This window comes from Podarcis cretensis (genome assembly GCF_951804945.1).
Source record: "Podarcis cretensis genome assembly, chromosome: 1".
In the NCBI taxonomy this organism is placed as follows: domain Eukaryota; kingdom Metazoa; phylum Chordata; class Lepidosauria; order Squamata; family Lacertidae; genus Podarcis; species Podarcis cretensis.
This window is the reverse complement of record NC_137170.1, coordinates 99,466,051-99,474,150: the sequence shown is the minus strand read 5'-3', so window position 1 is coordinate 99,474,150 and position 8,100 is coordinate 99,466,051. Positions and strand designations below refer to the sequence as shown.

General features: G+C 38.3%; 1 long non-coding RNA gene across 1 annotated transcript; it reads left to right on the top strand.

Moving 5' to 3' along the window:
* Positions 1-1,041: 1,041 nt before the first annotated feature.
* On the top strand, positions 1,042-6,367 carry LOC307226509. Its single transcript, XR_013843478.1, has 2 exons — positions 1,042-1,381; positions 5,745-6,367. It is a non-coding gene; the product is annotated as an uncharacterized lncRNA (long non-coding RNA).
* Positions 6,368-8,100: the final 1,733 nt, after the last annotated feature.

Here is an 8,100-nt window from a genome sequence, read left to right as displayed (position 1 = left end):
CATTTATGGAAACATATTTACTTGGGCCAGTTGCAAGCCCAACTCCTGCTTAACAGTTTGCTCCTAATCACATTTACTCAGAATGCAAAAACTTATTTCATAGTTAAAATTACAGTACAGTGGTGCCTCGCAAGACGAATGCTTTGCAAGACGAAAAACCCGCTAGACAAAAGGGTTTTCCGTTTTTCGAGGCGCTTCGCAAGACGAATTTCCCTATGGGCTTGCTTCGCAAGACGAAAGCGTCTTGCGAGCCTTGCGTTTTTTCCCACTCCCCCCCCTTTTTCTAAACCGCTAAGCCGCTAATAGCCGCTTAGCCGCTAATAGCGCTAATCCGCTAATAGGGTTGCTTCGCAAGACGAAAAAACCGCAAGACGAAGAGACTCGCGGAACGGATTCTTTTCGTCTTGCGAGGCACCACTGTATGAACCTATGCCACTTGAATCAGAAGTTTCACTTTATTCAATGGGACTTTCTACAAATAAAACATGCATGAGTATGTATCTAAAAGAGGGTCCAACCTCACAGCCAAATTGTGTAAATTTCCTTAGATTAGCTGACAGCCAAAATAAGGTGAAATTCCCTTTTGACTCAAGACTGTCCAGAGGGTCACAGTTCTTTCTTCCCCCACTAGCTGCTTTACTGTCCCCATGGCAGAGCTTGCTTTTATGGGCAGGCCCAAGGTAGATGTTACTTCCTTAGGCTGCCCACAGCTGTGTCCCATCCAGCTGCACTCTCTACACCCAGTGCCAAGCGCAACAGGTTTTTTTAGTGCCCACAGAGTCTGACAAAGGTGCACAAATTTAAAGATGACAGCAGCACACCAAATTGCCCATGAATAGGTGAGCTGCAACCCAATGCATAATTGAGATTCCCTCCGTCGCAAATAATCCAGCAAGGGCCCTCAAGGGCCCCAAGGTTGTGTAGGAGTGTTTTACAAACATGATTCATTTTGCCTTCAATGCCTACGTAATAAACCATGGCATTCTGTGTACTGCATGTGCTCTTTAAAATAAATCTCACGTAAGCCAGAAGAGGCTGAATCACTGCCCATTGCCTTAAGTGCCACACTATTTTCAATTTGATAATTGCAGTTTACCACAGCATTTAAGAAATTATATTTCAAAGCAATATAAGCATCTGTGAGCTGTGAGTCATAATGCCAAAGGTGGGGGGAGGGAACAGTGTGCTGTTGCTATCCCTGTTCTTGAATGCATCAGAAGCAGAATATATTACACTGGGAATTTTAAACTATCCAGACACATTAAGACAGAAAGGCACGCCAGCTTCCGCCAATAAGCCCTCTAACCTTAATGAAAAAGGCACACAGAGTACTAGAAGATCTTTGAAAACTCTTTTTGGGAACCACTGTCCTCTCTCTCAGGTCAGAAGCTAGGAAAGTTATGGATGGATAAGTGTTCCCTGCATCACTACTGTGTACAGAAGGGAAACACACAGAGGTCTCTGGCACTCTCCAGTTCAATCCACATTTTGTGGTCTGCAATTGCTTTGTTTTTTTACCACAAAAGCTAAATTTTGAAACAACAACAACAACAAAATAGGTTGTCCTAAGGTAAGGGGGTATATACTGTGCCAACAGCAGTTGTTTGGCTGAATTGTTGTTAGGGAAAAACAAAAGGTCATCAAATCCATCAAGGATTTTTAGAACGGATCATATTTTCAAGTTTCAAAGTAGGATCTTCAACATTGATGCAGAAACCAAGGAATCTTCCTCTGAATACCTTCTAGTACAATAGGATACAATTCTCCTGCAAAAAACCCCCCAGCCATCTTGTTATTTCTCTCTACAGTGGTACCTCAGGTTACATACGCTTCAGGTTACAGACAATTCAGGTTACAAACTCTGCTAATCCAGAAATTGTACCTTAGGTTAAGAACTTTGCTTCAGGATGAGAACAGAAATCGTGCTCCAGCAGCGCGGCGGCAGCAGGAGGCCCCATTAGCTAAAGTCTTGGGGTTAAGAACAGTTTCAGGTTAAGAGGAGACCTCCGGAACAAATTAAGTACTTAACCCGAGGTACCACTGTATGTCCCTACACAGCAGGCAATTGGGCTGACGCTCTTGCAAAGTTTGAATACAAAAATGCAGTTGCTAGTGTGTTCACCAAAAGGTACAATTAGCATGACTACATAAAAATCAAAAGGAAGGAAACAAGTAAAAACCAGCTCTTTCAGCAGTGAAAATGCTTTCATTTTGCTTACAGTTTGATTAGTAGGTCCTTAAATACCAGTAAGACCAATCTATTCCCTAATTAGCTAGCAAGGCTTAGGTAAGATTGTCTGCTGCTCGCTCAAATGCCATACCATAGTCCAAAGCAGTAACCATGGAAATGGGAACAGGAAAATGCTTTAAAAAAAAAAATCTATTCAGCACTATAAATAACATTTTCTAGAAAAAAAGATCAAAGAGAAACATTAGTACGTAAGCATTTGTACTTGCTTTCACATAGCTATCAGCAGTCATTCCCACCTACGGAGGGATATGGTTGAGCACATATCAGTTTGAAAGCTAACAGGGCCAACCCAAAATATTATGTATACATCCTGCAAGGAATCCTGTCTACTTGAACCAGTAAAGGTTCTCCAGGATCTCAAGCGGAGTTCTTCCATATCACCAAGTATCCAATTATATGTTTCCATCTCTTCACTCCCACCACCAAGTTCCACCACCAACAAGCCTGGAGAGGATAACGAATCTCCTGTTTCGGGCTGACTGAAACCTTGAATAAAAGAAGACCTATTAGGGGCAGGGAAGACACCGCCAAGAGGTCACTGCAGGTCTCATTCGTTTCTCTTATTTTCTAACATTAACACCACCATCACCAACCTGATCTGACAAAAGAATAAGAACTGCAGTGACAACCTTTGAAAAAATGGATCCATCAGAACTAGTCAATATTTTTTTTCATCAGCCTTCAAAATAATTTAGCTGATAGCCACTTACACGAAGAAAACCAGTCAGAAGATTAAGAGTTAAAGATCTCATTTAGCATCTAGTCTGGCTATAGTTAAATATATCTACATCTATCTTTTAGAACAAAAAATAAAAGACATAGCTACATTAAATTGTTTTTAAAAATTAGTAAGCCCCTGGTGGGAATGCAAGGTCTTGTATTTTGCTCTGTAGTGCATGAAATGGGATCAATTCCAATATCACGGTCAAAACATATAAAGCATTGCTAATAATCTGATAGCCCTCTTATCTCCATGTTTCCCCCCCTCTATAATTACCATGTTCCAAGCATTTCATGAATTCTTATTCTATTTGTTGTAATGAGCATTAGATACTGAGATAAGAGGGAAACACTTGCTTAACGCTATCCAGCTAAGTCTGTAGCAGAGCAAGGTTGGTAACCTGTCTCTCAGGTATTTGTAAGTAACTACAGTGGTTCAGTTTTCAGCAGCTTCCCAACTCTGGAGAATTTTTCTCCACAGATTTTCTTAATTAGGGGTAGGGGGGGGACTTTTGATCATGAATGAAAGTTACCATGGGGGGTGGGGTGCTACCTAAGCTCCTAGCAAAACAACTTGATTTCTTGACTGAAGGTGTTATACAGGCTTCCTCAACCTCGGCCTTCCAGACTACAATCCCCATCATCCCTGACCAGTGGTCCTGCTAGCTAGGGATCATGGGAGTTGTAGGCCAAAAAACATCTGGAGGGCCGAGGTTGAGGAAGCCTGGGGTTATACCTTAATTTACAGATTTCTGAATTACCTATTAACAGACTTTCGGTGGGACACCAAACGCTTAAAGAAGCTTACACATCTTCCATAGGCTCCAGTTAAAAAAACAAATTGAAAGATATTATTGACATATTCTACCCTATAAACCTATCTAATAAGGAATCTAAATCTAGCACTGTACAGTCACTTATTTGCCACAATAACAACTTTTTTAAACCTAGTTTTTGTTACTAAGTGTATAAAACATATCTATCAAAATGCTACTTAATCAACTACCAATTTTACATAATAATGCATTATTTTAACCAACTTCTTTATTAACTCACAGAACAATTAAAATAATTTAGGTAAAATTATTAGGGACTACTGCTAGTATTCCAAGATTCAAAAAAAAATAAAAAATGAAGAGAGGCTGGACTGCATGTTATAAAAGAGTCTTTCCTATATACAGATAATAGTCTCACATTTATCATTCCATTATATAGCAACACATTTTAAGTTCAGATAATGTTGAGTGCAGTATTTAAAAGGTATTGCTGTAGTTATGTACATGATTTGATCTTAATATTGTTATCACGTTCCTTTAAACAACCCTGTATCAATTTAATTTGCCTATCCTAACATATAAACATGTTCCTCTCACACATTAAAATACATTTAATTTAGATATTACAGAAGTATTAAAAATGAGACATGAAAATTTAGAGTGTAAACCTACTAGCAAAATGCTTTTTTGCAATCTAAATAGGCAACACTGAGGAACTTCGTTTAATCTTTCTGCAGCCTATGACGGAAGAATGTAGTGTTCCATCATATATGCCATCATCAGTGCTAATTACTTTAACAACATTTAAACTGCTTATTATGGTGACTGATCAAAATACTATTTTCAGTAGGGAAAAATGAAAACAAAGCTATAAATAGATTCCACCACCACCCCTTCCTTATATTCTGGGTACTTCCTATTATTTTTATTCCTAAAATACAACACAAAATACACCAAAAACAAAAGTTTTTAAACATACCTCTGACTCGACTTGAATTCTAATTTTAACTTAAATATTTTAATCTATCAGCTTCTTGTCTATCAGCTACTAAATCTGTACCAATTGTTGGAAACAAAATGGGGGGGGGGGAGAGCTATATATTGTACCATTGACACAACAATCCTGTGCCTGTCTATTCAGAAGTGAGTCCCAAAGACCTAAAAGGTCCTTACTCAGAAGTAAGGATGTATGAGAATTTAAGCCTTAAAAAACATAATAATCCTAATCAGTTTTGGTCTACATAAAATGTACTATGCTGAACTCCCTTACTGATTCTAGTATAGAACAGCAACATTTTCTAACTGGACACAACCTATGCAGTTTCAACGTTCTTTCCTACCAGCAATCAATCACCTCTTCTAGACCTGCATTTGACATTTTTTATGGAATATCAGTGCATAATTGCAATCACTTGAAATAGTTAATGTATTATTATACTGCTTCTTTACTTGCCTGCCCCCACCTGTAACTTTGCTCTATTTTAACTAGTACAGTACAATGTTTACTAGTTAATTGCAGTGTTAATTTTGAGCAAATCTCCAGTCCTAGATATCCAAAGGAAGATCACTTTCTCACTACAACTGACTGCACTATCATCAGAGCAAAAATTAGATGTAGGGATTTTTATGCTTACAAAAACAGGCTTAATATTCCACGGCATGTCCAGATGGAATCTATTCAAAGTACAGGAGGTAGTTTTATTTTAAACTATATGTAAAAACTTTCCAAGGCAACCTAGTTCCTTTAAGAATTTCATTTTTTTTAAAAAAACTTAATAGATTTGTCCCTTTTTTTAGTTTGTATATTATTGTGGAGGGGGCATTTTATTCAGTTGTAGTACATTAACAATAATCCATTATAATGTCTCCAAACTTCAACACAGTAGAATATGTATGCACAGGACTAAAGAAATTATGCACATATTCAAAACGTTTCATCAAGATATAAATTTAGCATACTAAGAAGAAATTTGCCCAAACACCAACCACTTCTCTAGATAGATGCAAGCTTTCACCATATTGAAACTAGATACTGAAGAATTAACATACCTGCATCATGCCGGCAATTTAGCATCATAATACAAAGCTGCTAAAGGTACTCTTTCCATAATATCCGTTTTCTAAGATTCTGGAGGACTCCTTTGAAAAAGAGCCTAGCTTTTAAACATACCCACTGTTCATTTTTCAGGCATTTGGCAGGTAGCTGCTGAAGCAGTTGGTTAAGGCACTTGCTGAAGCATCAACCATAACAGAAAATCAACAGCTGTATTATGTTGCGATGTCAGCAACACCTTAGCCAGTCTCCACAGAGAAAAAACTGAAATGCATCAAAAGCTATATTGAGCTCTTCATTAGCAATTCAGCAGCAAGCAAGGCAAATGTCCTGTGAAACTGTGAGAATACTATGAAATGGCTGTAGGGATTTTTAGTCACTTTCCACTTCACATTTAACTCACACTGTGAAACTATAACAATTATTCATCCCAAAATAACTGAGGTTACCCAAAGGTTCAACCTATTTAAGACCTAAAATTAAGGCTGTTCGACCTGCCCTCCTCCCAATAATGCATCAATAGAAAATATAAAACTAGCTTAATAAAGTTCTGTATTTGAAAAGTCATCTTTATGCGAACGGCTGACTTAATTCTGTCAGAAATCAATGTCTCATTTTGTATTTTGATTGTTTTAAATAAAAAAAAAAACCAGAAAATGTATCTCACTTGGTTGGTCTTGTCAGATTTTTCTTAAAGATATATTACAATAAAAATGAGTCTTTCCTACTATAGATTTTGCGGGGGTACAACAGCATTCAACTATTCCCCCATTTATCCCCCCCCCACCTGCACAGCCTCTTTGTTTTCCTGTCTCCTGATATTTTTAGCTTATCTTTTTCACCAGCATACAATGATGCAGCAAATCTTATTGGCGTGCCATCGTTTAAGGTTTACACTTTTGCAGAAGCACAAGCCTTGAAAAATACTACAGCCAGTCATAACACTTGAGCAAATCAGTCTAAGTAATCAGCTAATGGCTGTTATGCTGATCCCATGGAAATGGCTTTTTGCAGCGGGGTCAAGCGTCCTGCAATCAAAACTGCAAAATACAGTGGGTGGGGGGATATTTGCACATGAAATCTTAGAAAAATACTTTCAAAAGAAAGCATTTATGTATTTAAGAGAAATTATGGACCGCTGTTTAAAGAACCATTGAAGCAATTCAGCCTTGGAACTGACTGTCAGTGTCAAGGCTCAGCCCTAGCCTCATCTGTACTTTGCCGTACCTGGGACTCAAAAAGTACGCAAAGGTAACAGCAACCAGCAAGGTGGTAATACCCTATCTCAGGTCTTGAATACTCAACATTTCCAGAAGCCATTCTATTATATGTATCGGTAAATGTTTCAAATCTTGGCCATGGATACAAGAACTAGCTACAAGTTTTTTAAAACAGTATTTATTCAATTATAGAACACTGAGGAAAACAACTTTGGGAAAAAGATTAAGCTGAATGCTTTAGAAGGTTTTGTTTCCTTCACCCCAAGGTTTATGAAATTGGAGATAAATTATCCTACTTTTTGAGTTTAAGGGTGGATTTCTTATTATTTATAAATGTTTATAGAAATATAAGTAAGTCTACAACAGTTAGTACCTTGCAATTTTATTTTATTAACCTGCTAAAAGGCTAATTACTAGTATTTCCATGATGGCTGAAAAAGAACTAGCCAGCAGGAAAACAAGCTAATAAAAAAGGACAAACTTTCTACTATATATCTATATATTTTGTGGTTTTATATTTTAATTTTGTTCTGTGAACTGCCCTGAGACCTCTGGGTATAGGGTGGTATATAAATTCAATAGATGATTATGTTGATAAGAAGCAGAAGCAGCAGACTAGAGGCAGAATGAAATTATCCATCCCTTCATGGATCACTGCCTTGCCGTGGCAAAGGGGCTTGAAGAACTCAGAGAAGCTATGAACTATGCCGAGCAGGGCACCCAAGATGAACAGGTCATAGTGGAGAGTTTTGACCAAACGTGATCCACCTGGAGGAGGAACCGGCAAGCCACTCCAGTATCCCTGCCAAGAAAACTCCATGGACAAAGACAACAGGCATATAAAAGTTATGACGGTGGAAGATGAGCCCCTCAGGTCCGAAGGCGTCCAACATGCTACTGGGGAAGAGCGGAGGGCAAGTACAAGTAGATCCAGAGCTGATGAAGCGGCTGGGCCAAAGCCGAAAGGACGCTCAGTTGCGGATATGCCTGGAAGCGAAAGGAAAGTCCAATGCTGTAAAGAAAAATATTGCATAGGAACCTGGAATGTAAGAACCATGAACATGGGTAAGTTGGAGGTGG